The sequence below is a fragment of the Saccoglossus kowalevskii genome, chromosome 13 (genome assembly GCF_978046115.1).
Source record: "Saccoglossus kowalevskii chromosome 13, keSacKowa6.1, whole genome shotgun sequence".
Classification (NCBI taxonomy): Eukaryota; Metazoa; Hemichordata; class Enteropneusta; family Harrimaniidae; genus Saccoglossus; species Saccoglossus kowalevskii.
In genome coordinates this window covers 5,896,566-5,920,684 of record NC_140653.1, presented here as the reverse complement: position 1 = coordinate 5,920,684, position 24,119 = coordinate 5,896,566, and positions in this window count along the sequence as shown.

The following is a 24,119-nucleotide window of genomic DNA, read 5'->3' as shown; positions in this document are numbered from 1 at the left end:
CACAATCCACTACGCCGTGACTTGTACATGAGATGGGTCATAGTTATTGAACTTGAATGGTGTGTCGATGGAGCTCATTTCAACAATAAATTGGCATGGATGAAGAAAACATTGCACCAAAAAGCTATATAAATAACGTTCAAGTCCTACCTATGTATGTACGTGATAGTATGATGCTGTTAATTGCACTAACTTATTACTAATTTGAAAGTTTTCAAAACACAAGAAATCAATTTGACAGTCACAACTTAGCCCGTAATTAGTCCCCTGGCAGTTTACGTTTTATGATAAACATAAGAAGGCCGAGTGAGACAGTTTACGGACCTCTGTTGACTACCGGGAATTCTCATGTATTTTTTTCGTCCGCTTCGTGATTCCACGCCGTATCCTTCATTTTTTGCTGTTCCTGTACTCTTTTGTATTGCGAGCTTGGTTCAGTTTTACTCGAATAAAAAGCGGACATGCTCTTCAAATGTTTACGGCATATGTGCTTGGCACGGTCGACCACTTCCCTAGGCGTTGTACGCACCTCATTCTTGTAGATTCAAAGATTGCTATCATGATTGTTATCAATCTTATCATCTCAGATTTTGTCGCTCGGACTGAAAATGCTTTCAGGAAAATCGCATATTTTTCTGATTTGTTTATACATTTTAACAACACTCATCTTCTAGTCAGACTTTGTTAACAACAATGTGTTCTGTTATGACAAAAGTTTTAGCACAATTAGAAACCAATATGCCTACCTGATGCATAAGTAATAACAAAAACATTATAACGTGAACAATATTAATCCACAAATCAAAACAAAAAAACTTTATTTCCCTTTGTAACACTGCCTCAATGATACAGTCAAACAAAAAACCGTTTCATCCAAGAATTCTTTAGTTTCAAAAATGAGGAAAGCCCAGTGTTTGTTTGAAATTTTGTATATACAGGTAGTTTCCGGAAGTCTCAGAATTTATCGAAACTTGTTGATACAATCGCCGCGTGTTATTAGTAGGTCGGATGAGCAATAGTTAATTCGCCTCATCGAATCGATGTTAGGCACTTCCATGTTAAAGTGTTCGATGTTTCAGTGGAGAGATGATTGTATCGTGGTGTCGCGTGCATACTATTTGTCACGGTGACACCGATACTCCAGGTGACATTCCATTCAATTTGCTCGCCCTGTATCGTTTCGCCTATTTCGTCTCTCCAAATGTCGTTTACTTAGAACAATATTTGCGACATGTAAGGACGTCGTGAACCGCGTCGAGACGTAATACGCGTTTGACTTCTATATCTACACATTTCGTGGTTATTTTTAATTCTTTATTTCACTTTCGCTGTTTAATTGTTCAATAAATTTAAAATCGTATAAGTAGGAATAAAATGTTGTAATTAGCAAGTTTATTATAAGTTCTCTGAAGGGGCTCATATGTGTTCATATTATCTATTCCATTAAGGTATATTGCGTCGATATCAATGTGAGTTGTCAAGTGCAGACATGCTCTAACTACGACCCATTATTATGCGGTCTACGCAAGCATACAGAGGTTGTTGTCATTGAGGATAACTACGAAGACATGTGTTAATGATCTCCGTGTCCAGATTTTATAAGTGATGTTTGTCCGGCAAAAATGTCTACATTTTGTGTTGTGAGTTGTCTACGTGTCAACAATGCAGTGGTGAACAGGTAAAACGAGTGTATGGGATTATCTCTGACTCTCCGAAAATCGAAACGGTTGTCTGTGTTGGAGATCTGTCATGTGATGTAATGCTGTATATTAATGAACCTTTTTACACGTTTGTTGTTTTTGTTTTACAGATTTAATTAATTAGCTAGACTGATTTTTTTGATCACACATGTCCAGTTTGAAATAAAGATTCATTTCATTTCCACACCATATATACTAGATGTTCTGTTGTTAATATTGGTGTATAACGACTGGTTAGTAACTGTCTGTTAGCGGATAGATTCACAATGTATATTCCATCTAACGTTAAATAGCATTCTTGTTTTGTATAAATCCAAACAGCATATTTCCCATTGTCATACCAGTGATTAGATTTCTATATGAATCTAGATGACTGCTGTTCAACAGTTGTAAATTGTGGCATGTGTCTAACTTTCTTCTATCAATATGAATGAAATGACGTATGTTATGACAAAGGTGATTTTCATTTCTTCTATACAGATTAGTACTTTTAAGTTTAAACTTAGTACGTTTATGACCAAGACACACGAATCATGAGTTGAAGATTCTGAGTTTTATCACTTTGTTGTGGACACAAATTCCAAAAATATACAGGTTGGTGGAGACATGGATTGCTCGATTAGAATGGAATCCGATGCGAAATGAGTGAATGGCTATAAACCACTGGAATAAATCTATTATTTATCATTAATGGCTGTCGTATAAAGCTATTTAAACTTTTCAGTTTTTATCACACAAATCAACACACCGGTTTTCTATCATTGTCAAGTTAGTTATGTGTCTCAATATTCAAGACACTGGATCGAAGAATACACCACCCAGAACAAGTTACTGTTATATTCCTATCATTGTCAAGTTAGTTATGTGTCTCAATATTCAAGACACTGGATCGAAGAATACACCACCCAGAACAAGTTACTGTTATATTTCTATGGTTATACTATTTGACCACCCTGAACTGATGTACCATGCATCTCTTATCTAGGAACTGAACATGTTAGTGTTACCATGTATATATACCTCGTAAACACCCTGAATGTTGCAAATGATGGAACTAAACCAACTATTTATAGCCTTCAGTGTTGATACCCCATACCCTTCGTATTGATTGCATCTTAATATTGTATTGTGTCACAGGTCGTGATTATTAGGTATTGCCTAACATATAGGAAGTTAATAGCAGACCCACAGGATATGAGACTATACAATAAAAACGACATCACGTTGCGTTCCATCGCAACTTCAAAAAGATTACCGATGTGCAGAAAGAAAATTGTATACCTTGAGGTATTCTAGAAGCGGTGATATTAAACATGTGTGAAGAAAGTAAAATGTTTAAGGTTATCCAATGTGTAATAAACATATTGTTAAAAGTTCAAACTAGTGTTATGAGTACAATGAATATGTAAATACGCCATGTGATTGAAATAACAATTATTGAATATATTGTAAACCTGTCAATGAAGCAATGTTTATTCTATAAAAAAACTACCTCGAGGAAAATAGATGTGATGATATGATAGCAAATGTAATCACAATGTCAGTGACCTAAACGAATATCCATTCGATTGAAATAAATACATCAATTATATTTTACCAACATTTTATATAATATGATTTACCAAACAGACGTAAAAATAATCATATTACAATTGAAAAGATAGGTTGGCATATTGTAAAGAAAAACGATCCCCCGGTCTCGTGTTCTCTTTCAACATTTGTGAAACCAAAGTTAGTCTTATGAATAAATTACAGTCATCTTAACGTGGCTTCATGTGACTTTTTCCCACATGAATTAGGATATTATACTTTTTTATTAAAAAATATTGCCATAAACATCTTACGTTTTCATTGAATGGTGTGACAAATATTTCGATAATATAAAATAGTATTTTCAATTGATTCATTGCCTTTTAATATGTTGTAATTTAGTAAATGAATTGATTGACGTTTTTTTCTTTACTCGTCGACGGGAAAGTAAGTTTACTAAGTTGTTATACTTTTACCAGCCAGTCACACATCACAGTTAGTATATTATGTTTACACAGAGAAATTCTCGTAATCTTGCCCAGTGCTATTTTTCAATAATAGGCACATTTATTCTATCACTACCCGATTGTGGGGAGGCCGTTGTCCAGCGATTATTAAAACCGTGACTTTTTATGTGTGCAGCGTATCAATATATAAAATGCTTAGTGTATTAATATATTATTTATTTCGTTTTTAATCCAAATATTTGAATATATTCTATGATTTTTTGCTTGAGTGGCTTACTTCAGTGTCATACTTATGTGAGTTAAATGCATATTGATATGACACGATTTGCCAATAAGCGTCCAATGAACCTGCGTCACGCCTTGGATTAGAGGAACACACTTTTACAGCAAACGCAATCAGATAATGCATAATAGGAGTTAAATTCCAACAGCTCTGATTATACTCGTCTCTACAAGCTGCTGAAAAGCGTTTCATTTCATTATGTCGGCTGACGGAGAATAATGAAAATATATCGTAATTTAGCCAGCACTGTCCTTATTTAATTATCTCAAGGTTATTGGCAGAGCTGTCCGATACGTTGGGAATGTTGTGCGCATGCCCAGCAATAACATGGTTGTCCGATATGCTGTGCGCGATGTGCACAAACATAGTAATAACATAACTGTCCCTTACGCTAGGGGCACTGTGCACAAACATGGTAATAACATAACATAACTGTCCCATACACTGGGGCACTGTGCACAAACATGGTAATAACATAACATAACTGTCCCATACACTGGGGCACTGTGCACAAACATGGTAATAACATAACAGGACTGTCCCATACACTGGGGCACTGTGCACAAACATGGTAATAACATAACATGACTGTTCCATACACTGGGGCACCGTGCACAAACATGGTAATAACATAACATGACTGTCCCATACACTGGGGCACTGTGCACAAACATGGTAATAACATAACAGGACTGTCCCATACACTCGGGCACTGTGCACAAACATGGTAATAACATAACATGACTGTCCCATACACTGGGGCACTGTGCACAAACATGGTAATAACATAACATGACTGTCCCATACACTGGGGCACTGTGCACAAACATGGTAATGACATAACATGACTGTCCCATACACTGGGGCACTGTGCACAAACATGGTAATAACATAACATGACTGTCCCATACACTGGGGCACTGTACACAAACATGGTAATAACATAACATGACTGTCCCACACACTGGGGCACTGTGCACAAACATGGTAATAACATAACATGACTGTTCCATACACTGGGGCACTGTGCACAAACATGGTAATAACATAACAAGACTGTCCCATACACTGGGGCACTGTGCACAAACATGGTAATAACATAACATGACTGTCCCATACACTGGTGCACTGTGCACAAACATGGTAATAACATAACATGACTGTTCCATACACTGGGGCACTGTGCACAAACATGGTAATAACATAACATAACTGTCCCATACACTGGGGCACTGTGCACAAACATGGTAATAACATAACATGACTGTCCTATACACTGGGGCACTGTGCACAAACATGGTAATAACATAACATGACTGTTCCATACACTGGGGCACTGTGCACAAACATGGTAATAACATAACATAACTGTCCCATACACTGGGGCACTGTGCACAAATATGGTAATAACATAACATGACTGTTCCATACACTGGGGCACTGTGCACAAACATGGTAATAACATAACATAACTGTACCATACACTGGGGCACTGTGCACAAACATGGTAATAACATAACATAACTGTCCCATACACTGGGGCACTGTGCACAAACATAGTAATAACATAACATGACTGTTCCATACACTGGGGCACTGTGCACAAACATGGTAATAACATAACATGACTGTCCCATACACTGGGGCACTGTGCACAAACATGGTAATAACATAACAGGACTGTCCCATACACTGGGGCACTGTGCACAAACATGGTAATAACTTAACATGACTGTCCCATACACTGGGGCACTGTGCACAAACATGGTAATAACATAACATGACTGTCCCATACACTGGGGCACTGTGCACAAACATGGTAATAACATAACATGACTGTCCCATACACTGGGGCACTGTGCACAAACATGGTAATAACATAACAGGACTGTCCCATACACTGGGGCACTGTGCACAAACATGGTAATAACATAACATGACTGTCCCATACACTGGGGCACTGTGCACAAACATGGTAATAACATAACATGACTGTCCCATACACTGGGGCACTGTGCACAAACATGGTAATAACATAACATGACTGTCCCATACACTGGGGCACTGTGCACAAACATGGTAATAACATAACATGACTGTCCCATACACTGGGGCACTGTACACAAACATGGTAATAACATAACATGACTGTCCCACACACTGGGGCACTGTGCACAAACATGGTAATAACATAACATGACTGTTCCATACACTGGGGCACTGTGCACAAACATGGTAATAACATAACAAGACTGTCCCATACACTGGGGCACTGTGCACAAACATGGTAATAACATAACATGACTGTCCCATACACTGGTGCACTGTGCACAAACATGGTAATAACATAACATGACTGTTCCATACACTGGGGCACTGTGCACAAACATGGTAATAACATAACATAACTGTCCCATACACTGGGGCACTGTGCACAAACATGGTAATAACATAACATGACTGTCCTATACACTGGGGCACTGTGCACAAACATGGTAATAACATAACATGACTGTTCCATACACTGGGGCACTGTGCACAAACATGGTAATAACATAACATAACTGTCCCATACACTGGGGCACTGTGCACAAATATGGTAATAACATAACATGACTGTTCCATACACTGGGGCACTGTGCACAAACATGGTAATAACATAACATAACTGTACCATACACTGGGGCACTGTGCACAAACATGGTAATAACATAACATAACTGTCCCATACACTGGGGCACTGTGCACAAACATAGTAATAACATAACATGACTGTTCCATACACTGGGGCACTGTGCACAAACATGGTAATAACATAACATGACTGTCCCATACACTGGGGCACTGTGCACAAACATGGTAATAACATAACAGGACTGTCCCATACACTGGGGCACTGTGCACAAACATGGTAATAACTTAACATGACTGTCCCATACACTGGGGCACTGTGCACAAACATGGTAATAACATAACATGACTGTCCCATACACTGGGGCACTGTGCACAAACATGGTAATAACATAACATAACTGTCCCATACACTGGGGCACTGTGCACAAACATGGTAATAACATAACATGACTGTCCCATACACTGGGGCACTGTGCACAAACATGGTAATAACATAACATAACTGTCCCATACACTGGGGCACTGTGCACAAACATGGTAATAACATAACATAACTGTTCCATACACTGGGGCACTGTGCAAAAACATGGTAATAACATAACATGACTGTCCCATACACTGGGGCACTGTGCACAAATATGGTAATAACATAACATATCTGTCCCATACACTGGGGCACTGTGCACAAACATGGTAATAATATAACATGACTGTCCCATACGCTGGCACAAACACGGTAATAACATAATATGACTCTCTGATACGCTGGGAGCAATGTGTATATGCATATTGATAGCATAACTGTCCGATACATAATGACATAATACATGATGTGTTATCGAACCCAGTCCCCAATTATGGAAATAATGAAATAACATGTCTTAAAGTGTATTTCTCCAATAATAAATAGGCTATCTTCATTGAATCACTGTCTCTTTTACGGGAACACACGTGGTTGTCACATTGGATGTCATTCGGCTTTAAGTTCAATCGTTGTTTTCAATCAATCGATAATTCAACCATTTCTTGCACTAATCGATACAAATCTGTGACGTCATATATTTTTCGAACAAAATTGTGCAAAATGAGTTGCCGACATTGAAAAGAATCAATAGAAAAACTTCATTAAGTTTTTAATGTTGTGTTTGTTCAGTTTAATAACTACATGCCTCGCAGTTAAACTGGATTAATGGGGAGAAGTGGTGTATTCTAAATAACCCGAGGCTGCATTTCAACTGAGCGAAACGAAACGTGCGTGCCGTGACGGTCATCCAGTAGAACATGATAACGTTTCATGGTCATTAGTTTTCAAAGTAAGTTCACATTTCATTTCGTGCAATACTAAAGTGTTTATACTAAAGTTATCACAAGTTCATAAGAGCATATGTAATAGTTTAATGCGCTATCCCGTAGTCAACAATGCCCGGATGACGACACAATCCCTAATTAGAATTTACATATAAAGTCAATTATGTCAAAACTGACACATACTTTAGTCATGTTAAGCCTTGGTATCTGCCACATACAAGAGTGCGTAAAATTGCGGGTTAACACTTTACATGTAATGGTGGGCCACCAGATTACGTTAAAAGGCGGGTCACAAGACTATGTCCAGTACGTTGAATGGTGAGCCACCAGACTACGTTGAATGGTGGGCCACCAAATTACGTTAAAAGGCGGGTCACCCGACTACGTTAAAAGGCGGGTCACCAGAACTACGTTAAGTGGTGAGCCACCAGATAACATTAAAAGGTGGGTCACCGACAACGTTGAATGGTGGGCCACCAGATTACGTTAAAAGGCGGGTCACCCGACTACGTTAAAAGGCAGGTCACCAGAACTACGTTAAGTGGTGAGCCAACAGATAACATTAAAAGGCGGGTCAACAGGCTACGTTGAATGGTGAGCCTTCGATCAAAAGGTGGATCGCCAGACTACGTTGAATGATGGGCCACCAAATTACGTTAAAATGCGGATCACCAGACTACGTTGAATGGTGGGCCACCAGATTAGGTTAACAGGCGGGTCACCAGACTACGTTGAATGGTGAGCCTTCATTCAAAAGGTGGATCGACAGACTACGTTGAATGATGGGCCACCAAATTACGTTAAAATGCGGATCACCAGACTACGTTGAATGGTGGGCCACCAGATTACGTTAAAAGGCGAGTCACCAGACTACGTTGAATGGTGGGCCACCAGTTTACGTTAAAAGGCGAGTCACCAGACTGCGTTGAATGTTGGGCCACCAGATTACGTTAAAAGGCGGGTCACCAGAACTACGTTAAGTGGTGAGCCAAAAGATAACATTAAAAGGCGGGTCAACAGACTACGTTGAATGGTGAGCCTTCATTCAAAAGGTGGATCCCCAGACTACGTTGAATGATGAGCCACTAGATTACGTTAAAAGGCAAGTCACCAGACTACGTTGAATGGTGGGCCACCAGATTACGTTAAAATGCGGATCAACAGACTACGTTGAATGGTGGGCCACTAGATTACGTTAAAAGGCGAGTCACCAGACTACGTTGAATGGTGGGCCACCAGATTACGTTGAATGGCGAGCCACCAGACTACGTTGAGTGGTGGGCCACCAGATAACATTAAAAGGCGGGTCACCAGACTACGTTGAATGCTGAGCCTTCATTCAAAAGGTGTATCGAAAGACTACGTTGAATGATGGGCCACCAAATTACGTTAAAATGCGGGTCACCAGACTACGTTGAATGGTGGGCCACCAGATTACATTAAAAGGCGAGTCACCAGACTACGTTGATGGTGAGCCTTCATTCAAAAGCTGGATCGCCAGACTACGTTGAATGATGGGCCACCAAATTACGTTAAGAGGTGAGTCACCATACAACGTTGAATGGTGGGTCACCACATTACGTTAAGAGGTGAGTCACCAGACTATGTTGAATGGTGGTTCACCACATTACGTTAAGAGGTGAGTCACCAGACTACGTTGAATGGTGGGCCACCACATTACGTTAAGAGGTGAGTCACCAGACTACGTTGAATGGTGTGTGACCAGACTACATTAAAAGTTGAGTCACCAGACTACGTTGAATGGTGGGTCACCACATTACAATAAGAGGTGAGTCACCAGACTACGTTGAATGGTGGGTCACCACATTACGTTAAGAGGTGAGTCACCAGACTACGTTGAATGGTGGGCCACCACATTACGTTAAGAGGTGAGTCACCAGACTACGTTGAATGGTGGGCCACCACATTACATTAAGAGGTGAGTCACCAGACTACGTTGAATGGTGTGTGACCAGACTACGTTAAAAGATGAGTCACCAGACTACGTTGAATGGTGGGCCACCAGTTTACGTTAAAAGGCGAGTCACCAGACTGCGTTGAATGTTGGGCCACCAGATTACGTTAAAAGGCGGGTCACCAGAACTACGTTAAGTGGTGAGCCACCAGATAACATTAAAAAGCGAGTCAACAGACTATGTTGAATGGTGAGCCTTCATTCAAAAGGTGGATCCCCAGACTACGTTGAATGATGGGCCACCAAATTACGTTAAAATGCGGATCAACAGACTACGTTGAATGGTGGGCCACTAGATTACGTTAAAAGGCGAGTCACCAGACTACGTTGAATGGTGGGCCACCAGATTACGTTGAATGGTGAGCCACCAGACTACGTTGAGTGGTGGGCCACCAGATTAAGTTAAAAGGCGGGTCACCAGACTATGTTGAATGCTGAGCCTTCATTCAAAAGGTGTATCGCCAGACTACGTTGAATGATGGGCCACCAAATTACGTTAAAATGCGGATCACCAGACTACGTTGAATGGTGGGCCACCAGATTACGTTAAAAGGCGAGTCACCAGACTACGTTGAATGGTGAGCCTTCATTCAAAACCTGGATCGCCAGACTACGTTGAATGATGGGCCACCAAATTACGTTAAGAGGTGAGTCACCATACAACGTTGAATGGTGGGTCACCACATTACGTTAAGAAGTGAGTCACCAGACTATGTTGAATGGTGGCTCACCACATTACGTTAAGAGGTGAGTCACCAGACTACGTTGAATGGTGGGCCACCACATTACGTTAAGAGGTGAGTCACCAGACTACGTTGAATGGTGTGTGACCAGACTACGTTAAAAGATGAGTCACCAGACTACGTTGAATGATGGGTCACCACATTACAATAAGAGGTGAGTCACCAGACTACATTGAATGGTGGGTCACCACATTACGTTAAGAGGTGAGTCACCAGACTACGTTGAATGGTGGGCCACCACATTACGTTAAGAGGTGAGTCACCAGACTATATTCAATGGTGGCTCACCACATTACGTTAAGAGATGAGTCACCAGACTACGTTGAATGGTGGGCCACCACATTACGTTAAGAGGTGAGTCACCAGACTACGTTGAATGGTGTGTGACCAGACTACGTTAAGAAGTGAGTCACCAGACTATGTTGAATGGTGGCTCACCACATTACGTTAAGAGGTGAGTCACTAGACTACGTTGAATGGTGAGCCTTCATTCAAAACCTGGATCGCCAGACTACGTTGAATGATGGGCCACCAAATTACGTTAAGAGGTGAGTCACCATACAACGTTGAATGGTGGGTCACCACATTACGTTAAGAAGTGAGTCACCAGACTATGTTGAATGGTGGCTCACCACATTATGTTAAGAGGTGAGTCACCAGACTACGTTGAATGGTGGGCCACCACATTACGTTAAGAGGTGAGTCACCAGACTACGTTGAATGGTGTGTGACCAGACTACGTTAAAAGATGAGTCACCAGACTACGTTGAATGATGGGTCACCACATTACAATAAGAGGTGAGTCACCAGACTACGTTGAATGGTGGGTCACCACATTACATTAAGAGGTGAGTCACCAGACTACGTTGAATGGTGGGCCACCACATTACGTTAAGAGGTGAGTCACCAGACTATATTGAATGGTGGCTCACCACATTACGTTAAGAGGTGAGTCACCAGACTACGTTGAATGGTGGGCCACCACATTACGTTAAGAGGTGAGTCACCAGACTACGTTGAATGGTGTGTGACCAGACTACGTTAAAAGATGAGTCACCAGACTACATTGAATAGTGGGCCACCACATTACGTTAAAAGGTGAGTCACCAGACTATGTTGAATGGTGGGTCACCACATTACGTTAAGAGGTGAGTCACCAGACTACGTTGAATGGTGTGTGACGAGACTACGTGAAAAGATGAGTCACCAGACTACGTTGAATGGTGGGTCACCAGACTACGTTGAATAGTGGGCCACCACATTAAGTTAAAAGGTGAGTCACCAGACTATATTGAATGGTGTGCCACCAGATTACGTTAAAAGGTGAGTCACCAGACTATGTTGAAAGGTGTGCCTTCTGTTAAAATGCAAGTCACCAGACTACGTTGAATGGTGGGCCACCAGATTACGTTAAAAGGTGGGTCACCAGACTACGTTGAATTGTGGAGCACCAGATTATGTTGAATGGTGATCCACCAGACTATGTTGAATGGTGGGCCACCAGATTACGTTAAAAGGCGGGTCACCAGATTACATTGAATGGTGAGCCACCAGACTACGTTAAAAGGCGGGTCACCAGACTACGTTGAATGGTGGGTCACCACATTACATTAAAAGGTGAGTCACCAGACTATGTTGAATGGTGTGCCTTCTGTTACAAGGTGGATCGCTAGACTACGCTAAATGGTGGGCCACCAGATTACGTTAAAAGGTGGGTCACCAGACTACGTTAAATGGTGTGTCACCAGACTACGTTAACAGGTGAGTCACCAGACTATGTTGAATGATGGGACACCAGATTATGTTAAAAGGTGGGTCACCAGACTACATTCAATGGTAGACCACCAAATTATGTTGAATGGTGATCCACCAGACTACGTTGGATGTCGGGCCACCAGATTAGATTAAAAGGCGGGTCACCAGACTACATTTAATGGTGAATCACCAGATTACGTTAAAAGGTGGGTCAACAAACTACGATGAATGTTGGGCCACCACATTACGTTAAAAGGCGGGTCACCAAACTACGTTGAATGGTGGGCCTTCAGTTACAAGGTGGATCGCTAGACTACGCTAAATGGTGGGCCACCAGATTACGTTAAAAGGTGAGTCACCAGACTAGGTCACTAAATTAAATTGAATGGTGGGCCACTAGATTACATTGAATGGGAGCCACCAGACTACATTGAATGACGGGCCTCCAGATTACATTAAAAGGCGGGTCAACAAACTATGTTGAATGGAGGTCAGCAGACTACGTTGAATGGTGGGTCACCAGACTACGTTAAAAGGCGAGTCACCAGACAATGTTAAATGTGGGCCACTACATTACGTTAAAAGGTGAGTCACCAGACTATGTTGAATGATGGGCCACCTGATTACATTAAAAGGCGGGTCACAAAACTACATTGAATGGTGGGCCACCAGATTACGTTAAAAGGTGGGTCACCAGACTACGTTGAATGGTGGGTCACCAGACTACGTTAAATGGCGAGTCACCAGACTATGTTGAATGGTGGGTCACCAGATTACGTTAAAAGGTGAGTCACCAGACTACATTGAATGGTGGGCCACCAGATTACGTTAAAAGGTGGGTCACCTGACTACGTTGAATGGTGGGTCACCAGACTACGTTAAAAGGCGAGTCACCAGACTACGTTGAATGGTGGGCCACCACATTACGTTAAAAGGTGAGTCACCAGACTATGTTGGAAGGTGTGCCTTCAGTTAAAATGCGAGTCACCAGACTACATTGAATGGTGGGCCACTAGATTACGTTAAAACGTGGGTCACCTGACTACGTTGAATGGTGGGTCACCAGACTACGTTAAAAGGTGAGTCACCAGACTACGTTGAATGGTGGGCCACCACATTACGTTAAAAGGTGAGTCACCAGACTATGTTGAATGGTGGGTCACCAGACTATGTTAAAAGGCGAGTCACCAGACTATGTTGAATGGTGGGCCACCACATTACGTTAAAAGATGAGTCACCAGACTACGTTGAATGGTGGGCCATCAGATTACGTTGAATAGGAGCCACAAGACTATGTTGAATGGTGAGCCACCAGATTACGTTGAATAGGAGCCACCAGATTATGTTGAATGGTGGGTCACCAGACTACGTTAAATGGCGAGTCACCAGACTATGTTGAATGGTGGGTCACCAGATTACGTTAAAAGGTGAGTCACCAGACTACATTGAATGGTGGGCCACCAGATTACGTTAAAAGGTGGGTCACCTGACTACGTTGAATGGTGGGTCACCAGACTACGTTAAAAGGCGAGTCACCAGTCTACGTTGTATGGTGGGTCACCAGACTACGTTAAAAGGTGAGTCACCAGACTACATTGAACAGTGGGCCACCACAATACGTTAAAAAGTGAGTCACCAGATTATGTTGAATTGTGGGCCACCAGACTATGTTGAAAGGTGTGCCTTCAGTTGAAATGTGAGTCACCAGACTACATTGAATGGTGGGACACCAGACTACGTTAAAAGGTGAGTCACCAGACTACGTTGAATAGTGGGCCACCAGATTACATTAAAATGTGAGTCACCAGACTACGTTGAATGGTGGGCCACTGGTTTACGTTAAAAGATGGGTCACCAAACTACGTTGAATGGTCGGATACCAGATTACGTTAAAGAGCGAGTCACCAGACTACATCGAATGGTGGGCCACCAGATTATGTTGAATGGGAGCCACCGGACTACGTTGAATGGTGGGCCACCAGATTACATTGAAAGGTGCGTCACCAAACTTCGTTGAATGGTGGGCCACCAGATTACATTAAAAGATGGCTCACCAGACTACGTTGAATGGTGGGCCACCAAATTACATTGAAAGGTGCATCACCAAACTACGTTGAATGGAAGCCACCAGACTACGTTGAATGGTGGGATACCTGATTACGTTAAAAGGCGGGTCACCAGACTATGTTGAATGGTGGTCACCAGACTACGTTAAAGAGCGAGTCACCAGACTATATCGAATGGTGGGCCACCAGATTACATTGAATAGTAGCCACGAGACTACGTTGAATGGTGGGCCACCAGATTACATTGAAAGGTGCGTCACCAAACTACGTTGAATGGTGGGCCACCACATTACGTTAAAAGATGGCTCACCAGACTACGTTGAATGGTGGGTCACCAGACTATGTTAAAAGGAGAGTCAGCATATAACGTTGAATGGTGGGCCACAACATTACGTTAAAAGGTGAGTCACCAGACTACGTTGTATGGTGGGTCACCAGACTACGTTAAAAGGTGAGTCACCAGACTACATTGAATAGTGGGCCACCACAATACGTTAAAAAGTGAGTCACCAGATTATGTTGAATGGTGGGCCACCAGACTATGTTAAAAGGTGCGTCACCAGACTACATTGAATAGTGTGCCACCACAATACGTTAAAATGTGACTCACCAGATTACGTTGAATGGTGGGCCACCAGACTATGTTGAAAGGTGTGCCTTCAGTTGAAACGCGAGTCACTAGACTACGTTGAATGGTTGGCCACCACATTACGTTAAAAGATGACTCACCAGACTAAATTGAATGGTGGGACACCGGACTACGTTAAAAGGTGAGTCACCAGACTACGTTGAATGGTGGACCACCAGATTACGTTAAAATGTGAGTCATCAGACTTCGTTGAATGGTGGGACACCAGATTACGTTAAAAGGAGAGTCAGCATATAACGTTGAATGGTGGGCCACAACATTACGTTAAAAGGTGAGTCACCAGACTACGTTGTATGGTGGGTCACCAGACTACGTTAAAAGGTGAGTCACCAGACTACATTGAATAGTGGGCCACCACAATACGTTAAAAAGTGAGTCACCAGATTATGTTGAATGGTGGGCCACCAGACTATGTTAAAAGGTGCGTCACCAGACTACATTGAATAGTGTGCCACCACAATACGTTAAAATGTGACTCACCAGACTACATTGAATAGTGGGCCACCACAATACGTTAAAAAGTGAGTCACCAGATTATGTTGAATGGTGGGCCACCAGATTACGCTAAAAGGTGAGTCACCAGACTATGTTGAAAGGTGTGCCTTCAGTTGAAATGTGAGTCTCCAGACTACATTGAATGGTGGGACACCAGACTACGTTAAAAGGTGAGTCACCAGACTACGTTGAATAGTGGGCCACCAGATTACATTAAAATGTGAGTCACCAGACTACGTTGAATGGTGGGCCACTGGTTTACGTTAAAAGATGGGTCACCAAACTACGTTGAATGGTCGGATACCAGATTACGTTAAAGAGCGAGTCACCAGACTACATCGAATGGTGGGCCACCACATTACGTTAAAAGGTGAGTCACCAGACTACATTGAATGGTGGGCCACCAGATTATGTTGAATGGGAGCCACCAGACTACGTTGAATGTTGGGCCACCAGAATACATTGAAAGGTGTGTCACCAAACTACGTTGAATGGTGGGCCACCAGATTACGTTAAAAGAGGGCTCACCGGACTACGTTAAATGGTGGGCCACCAGATTACATTGAAAGGTGCGTCACCAAACTACGTTGAATGGAAGCTACCAGACTACGTTGAATGGTGGGATACCTGATTACGTTAAAAGGCGGGTCACCAGACTATGTTGAATGGTGGTCACCAGACTACGTTAAAGAGCGAGTCACCAGACTACATCGAATGGTGGGCCACCACATTATGTTAAAAGGTGAGTCACCAGACTACGTTGAATGGTGGGCCACCAGATTATGTTGAATGGGAGCCACCAGACTACGTTGAATGGTGGGCCACCAGATTACATTGAAAGGTGCGTCACCAAACTACGTTGAATGGTGGGCCACCAGATTACGTTGAAAGATGGCTCACCAGACTACGTTGAATGGTGGGTCACCAGACTATGTTAAAAGGCGAGTCACCATACAACGTTGAATGGTGGGCCACCACATTACGTTAAAAGGTGAGTCACCAGACTACGTTGAATGGTGGTCACCAGACTATGTTAAAAGGCGAGTCACCATACAACGTTGAATGGTGGGCCACCACATTACGTTAAAAGTGAGTCACCAGACTACGTTGAATGGTGGGTCACCAGACTATGTTAAAAGGCGAGTCATCAGACAACGTTGAATGGTGGGCCACCACATTACGTTAAAAGGTGAGTCACCAGACTATGTTGTATGGTGGGTCACCAGACTATGTTAAAAGGTGCGTCACCAGACTACATTGAATAGTGTGCCACCACAATACGTTAAAATGTGACTCACCAGATTACGTTGAATGGTGGGCCACCAGACTATGTTGAAAGGTGTGCCTTCAGTTGAAACGTGAGTCACTAGACTACGTTGAATGGTTGGCCACCACATTACGTTAAAAGATGACTCACCAGACTAAATTGAATGGTGGGACACCGGACTACGTTAAAAGGTGAGTCACCAGATTATGTTGAATGGTGGGCCACCAGATTACGCTAAAAGGTGAGTCACCAGACTATGTTGAAAGGTGTGCCTTCAGTTGAAATGTGAGTCACCAGACTACATTGAATGGTGGGACACCAGACTACGTTAAAAGGTGAGTCACCAGACTACGTTGAATAGTGGGCCACCAGATTACATTAAAATGTGAGTCACCAGACTACGTTGAATGGTGGGCCACTGGTTTACGTTAAAAGATGTGTCACCAAACTACGTTGAATGGTCGGATACCAGATTACGTTAAAGAGCGAGTCACCAGACTACATCGAATGGTGGGCCACCACATTACGTTAAAAGGTGAGTCACCAGACTACGTTGAATGGTGGGCCACCAGATTATGTTGAATGGGAGCCACCAGACTACGTTGAATGTTGGGCCACCAGATTACATTGAAAGGTGTGTCACCAAACTACGTTGAATGGTGGGCCACCAGATTACGTTAAAAGAGGGCTCACCGGACTACGTTAAATGGTGGGCCACCAGATTACATTGAAAGGTGCGTCACCAAACTACGTTGAATGGAAGCTACCAGACTACGTTGAATGGTGGGATACCTGATTACGTTAAAAGGCGGGTCACCAGACTATGTTGAATGGTGGTCACCAGACTACGTTAAAGAGCGAGTCACCAGACTACATCGAATTGTGGGCCACCACATTATGTTAAAAGGTGAGTCACCAGACTACGTTGAATGGTGGGCCACCAGATTATGTTGAATGGGAGCCACCAGACTACGTTGAATGGTGGGCCACCAGATTACATTGAAAGGTGCGTCACCAAACTACGTTGAATGGTGGGCCACCAGATTACGTTGAAAGATGGCTCACCAGACTACGTTGAATGGTGGGTCACCAGACTATGTTAAAAGGCGAGTCACCATACAACGTTGAATGGTGGGCCACCACATTACGTTAAAAGGTGAGTCACCAGACTACGTTGAATGGTGGTCACCAGACTATGTTAAAAGGCGAGTCACCATACAACGTTGAATGGTGGGCCACCACATTACGTTAAAAGTGAGTCACCAGACTACGTTGAATGGTGGGTCACCAGACTATGTTAAAAGGCGAGTCATCAGACAACGTTGAATGGTGGGCCACCACATTACGTTAAAAGGTGAGTCACCAGACTATGTTGTATGGTGGGTCACCAGACTATGTTAAAAGGTGCGTCACCAGACTACATTGAATAGTGTGCCACCACATTACGTTAAAATGTGACTCACCAGATTACGTTGAATGGTGGGCCACCAGACTATGTTGAAAGGTGTGCCTTCAGTTGAAACGCGAGTCACTAGACTACGTTGAATGGTTGGCCACCACATTACGTTAAAAGATGACTCACCAGACTAAATTGAATGGTGGGACACCGGACTACGTTAAAAGGTGAGTCACCAGACTACGTTGAATGGTGGACCACCAGATTACGTTAAAATGTGAGTCATCAGACTTCGTTGAATGGTGGGACACCAGATTACGTTAAAAGGTGAGTCACCAGACTACGTTGAATGGTGGGTCTTCAGTTAAAAGGCGAGTCATCAGAATACGTTGGATGACGGTTCATAAGATTATGTGAACTGGTTGGCAATAGATCATGTAGACCGCTGAGTAGTCAGATTACGCAGGCAGGCAGGTCACCAGATAACGTAAATTGGCGGCTCACCTGATTACGTAAAATTTCGGCTTAAAGGTTTACGCAGAATGGGGTCACTAGGATATATATTGGTTTATTCTAATTATTTATTCTGCAACTGTCTCATTAAAAAGTTCATGTTGTAGTAAGCTAGAATTAAAACTTGCTGTCATTTACCTGGAAACAAATTCAATTAACTTGCTATGAGAATTACTTGCAGTGTGTGTGGGTGAATAAGGCAATGCCATATTTCCACCTATCGGGTGATTCATTTTGATAATTAATTTCCTAGACAGAGTTATTGTACTTCAATGTGTAACCAGTTTTAGCATGGAATGCACATGTCAATACCTCATTAAGGTTTAACAGTGTTGGCTCAGACTAGATCACGTGACCAACGTTGTTGACAGTGTACTAATCTTCTTACGTCACCTTCTACTGTTATCTCCATTGGCACTAGTAAATCCGAATGTAGCATTTATAATAATATGAAATATTCTTGAAGACATTTGGTTTGATTTTTTCATCAAGTACAGGCGTAGCGTACATGGTGGGCAATGTTACTTTGTCGCAAAATTTGTAATTCAGCTAGAAGCAATCAATTTATGATTGTTTTGTTCAAACGTATTAAACGATTACTAGTATTAGTAATGCCTTAGATCTCACAACCGCACTTAATATTGTCACTGATGTAATGGCAAGTACGCACTGTGACACGTTAGGAACCATAGTAAAAAATGTAAACACACAGCAAGACATTTAGACTGATACGATAAATACATCAAGACACGCAATGAGGAATTAATGTTAACACGACATGAAACCAACCAATACATACAATACCATCCTGCATTTAACGTCACAGCTGGTGCTTATAATGCGATGCTTAAAATCAAACTAATTTCTTAAAATTCATTTTATTATTCAAAGTCGCGTGACCAACATACCATGTTTCAGTACATGACTCATACATCGTCGGTGTTATTCACTCTAAGACAAAGACAATATCGTCACCAGGAACCCTGAATTTGGTATGTCTCATTTATTTTAATAGTGCAGTTTCTATGATATATTTAACTTTATTCGACGTCGTGCTTGCTCTTCATAATCAACGAATGAGTTGTCGAACTAACCTCCTAAAAGCGCGGAAGTGCGTAAAATGTTTCCTCTTCAACGTTAAATAATTTAACAGGATTCAAACTGAATTTGAAAATTGCAGGCATTTGTTACGTGGTCGACGAATTCAATACCATCTGTACAGTCCCAGAGGATAATATGTTGTAATAGAATGCTAAAACATGATGGACGTACTATAAGACATGTATAAAGAATCGTATGTGTTAAGTAGCGACAGGCTTTACATGTGTATATCGAGACAGTATTATTATAGTACTATATACATCGATGTCAATTTACGGATTTGAAAAGTAGCTATATTATCATTTTGTTGAGTTGTGTTCTGAAAGCAACTTTGAAATTATGTATCTATGTAGTTGGTATAATATATACCAGTACGCAAAGCTTGGTTTGCACAAACACGTCATACTTTAATCATATAATATGTCTCTATTTATATATTTCTTTCTCCACCATGTTATATTCATGGTGGGGATGCACACAAAGCGAACTATTGGCGATCATAGTATAACATGATATATAACTGTTGCAGATCTACTCATTGAACGTGACAAGTGAGCCACAATTAAATTGCATACACGGTTTGTTGATATTTTCACAAATAGAATAAATATATTATCAATTGTTCAATGTTGCAGGCTTTTGCAACTTTCCTTCATTCAAAAAGCAAACATATATTAGAAAGTTTGCACACTGCCCTGTGGCTATCTGTTATAACTTAACTGTTTCGTAATAGCTTTGACCAAAGGAAATGAGATAAAAAAACAATTCACTTACCCTGGCATTGCAAAACAGCTGAGTAATGTACTCACAGTAGAATTGAAATATTAATATTTACTATATATTGTAATAATCAGCAATGTGACGTATTATTTTCTATGCGTGCCGTTTCCCCGGAAACTCAACGGATAATATAGCCCGTGAATTACATTACAAGAAAATGAGACTAAGTGTTAATAAAGACCGCCCTTCCACCAATATTGTCCCATTAGTGCATATGGATGAATTACTTAGCTAAAACCTGGTTAATAGATTTCTTTTTTTGAATTTAAGAAATCGTTTACAGTGGAAAAGGTGTTTGACAGAGATTCAAGTCATGTACGTATCTGAATGCTATTAGGCAAACAAATTAAAATGTAATGTTTGAAATCAATATATCTTACTCGTCAAAAGTAGCAATATTTATTGGATAGAAATTCGAAACTGACATACCAATGCAATGAGTGTGGTAACTGCCTTACATACCAGGATATATTTGTAATTATAAATGACAGCATGTTATTTAGAGTTCATACCACATTCTGCGTTGTTCATTAAGACTGAGTATTTTGCGTATTTACAATAGGTGATTATACACTATTGAATTACCGCTTATGGCAGATAAGCACAGCAGTAATGTTTCAACATAAAGAACACTGTTATTGCCATCTATACCCTACGAATGTTGGTAGTTACAATACCCTTACGAAACAGAGATAGCGTTGATGTAAGTTTGAATCCTAGCAAAGATATACCCTCTCCGCAATTTGTAACAAGGCTGGCATAACAAAAAAATGTATTTAAATCCAACATGTCAGAAAACTATTAGATTTGAAGTGCAGTAAATTGTACGCGTTTATCTCGTTGGCGACAAATTCAATACAGTCTGCAGTCTCCGGGCGATAGTAGTTTTGCTGATTATTCCGTAAGCGAATAATGAAAGGAAGTAATGGAAATAAACCGTCTGTAGTAAGTAGTAGATGTAGATGGGGTGTACGGGGAAATATTGGACCCAGACTTATCGTATGAATATCAAATTCACCCCTATTATATACGTATCACATATCAATGCTATATCTGTAGCGCAGTTCATTTTGCTTTGGGAATCACGTCGTTTATTTATTAAACCAGGCTTGTCCAAACACGTCATTCTCTCGGGTATCCATACATCAGGCAGGATAATTGCTTTTTTGGTCTATTTTAATTCCATACATATCACTGCGTACTTAGATACGTAGCAATGTCATACTGAGTTTATTATCAAGTTCAACTTTTCATCAATGTCAGTTATAATGTACATAAAATGCGTCGGTTGATACATTGGATCAACTCTGAGTTTTGATTTGATTTTCTCTCCCGTCGAAAATCACTTGCTCCTTTTGTGACATATTATGATGGTAAGTTTCCAACCCTTAACGATGATTTTTTTTATAACTAGAGTATTCAAATAAAGTGAACTTGACTCCCATGTGGTCGTGTATCTTTTAAAATAGTACTTTATATATAACATGTTGTGGTAATTAGTGTGGGTAATACTGATCGAGATATATCCTCAATCCGAAACATTATCATTTGATTAAAGGCTATTCAAAACATTCATGTTAATTGGTATATAAATTGATGAGAGCATAAACAGTTTACATAATATATAATATAATTGTAGTTTTACATTTCTAGGATGATGTGTTCTATGGAAAGTCGTCTCCTAACTAATATTACGGATTCATTAATGTCATAACTAAAGACGTACGTCACTAATGTGTCCGTTCTTTATGCAGTTCCGTCTAACTTGTGGTACATAATTTATAACAACTTATAACGTTGCATCCTGCTAGAGTTAAATAATGGATGCTACGCAGCTATTTTATTCTATATAATTAAAATATGACGGTGTCCGGAAACACATATTGGCATTCACAGTTATACATCAATCAATAAAGTAAACTATATAGCTAATTATATAGATGATTTTATGTATAATAACAGACAGTATAAACTTGAGACTATTTTCTGCTTGTTGTATCAACATAGCAATATGTATGACTTGAATGTTCGTTCTACCGTATACCCTAACGAGGAAGGATTGGAAACGAGGAATTTTCGTCTAAAGTAGCATACCCATTCATATTAATTGTTGAGAGCGAGAGAGTCACTAAATCGTTCTTCTCTGTCATATCTATTACCTCTTTGTTTTCAGTAAACATATGTTAAGGGGTACGCTCATTGAGTTGTATAAAAAACAAATAGACACAATAGACAATAAACAAATACTGTGCGACTGTGAGTCTCACTATGATTTCAATAAATCGATAATTTTCAATTTAAATATTTTGAAAAAACAATTCTCATATTTCTTTATTTTCAGAGTTGTCCTACTGATACCAAAACGAAAAGCAGCTCATAATATCGACATTTACATCACGTTTCATCCAAGTATGGTGAGTATCATTGTTACGCCTACTTTGGTTCATGCTGTGCGCCAATGAAGCATACAGAGAGAAAATCACACACATTTACATTGGAATTGGAATTGATGTACCGAGACCCAGATGTATTGCTGTTTCATTGAGGATCAATGACCCGTCTTGCATCTGTGTTCAAAGAAATCATTCACATTTATGTTTTTATTTCATATATCCCTTCTACTACGATTCAACCAATGACAAACAACTTTCTAGCAATTGACAAAGCCATTGAACTGTTAGTTATGTGGTAATAATGTTGGTGTCTAAACTACATATGTGTTATCTTGCTGTGTATATATTATGTTAGGATTAATTGAATGTTTCTCCATCCCGATATGATATCCCATATACAACCAGTCAGCGAAAAGCATTCTTCGTTTATTACTGTATTGCTGAACACGTTCAATGATGGGTACAGACATTACGAAAATCGTTCATATACACTATTTTCATCGTTTGATTGTATTATTGACCTCAATGCCCGCTGATCGGGGGAAAATCCTGCATTGATATCAAATTGACTGTTGGAATACAGACTCTAATTTTCTGCATCGTGTCAGTCTGTATACAAGCACACTACAAAGTGTTAGCGTCATGCTCAGTAACTTTGTTCTTTTTCAACACCTTATTTTCTTGCAGATACGAAGAAGTCGTGGAAATATGCATTTAGTGACGTGGTGTGCAGAAATCTTTAAATGATTCGTATTGCTGTTTTTCAAATATGTTCAAACTAATCATTAGACATGTGGAACACATTATAATGTTTTCTTCATATTATGTTGGGGTGAAAATGGCATGGTTATTATGTTAATGTGTTGGATGGGTAATAATATGGTTACCTGGTAACAGCTTAACTAACCATATTATTTTAGTGTATGGTTAATAACACGGTTACCCGGGACAGCTTAACTAGCCATATTATGTTATTGTGTGGGTAATATCATGGTTAACCTCAGTACAGCTTAACTAGCCATATTATGTTATTGTATGGGTAATATCATGGTTAATCTCAGTAC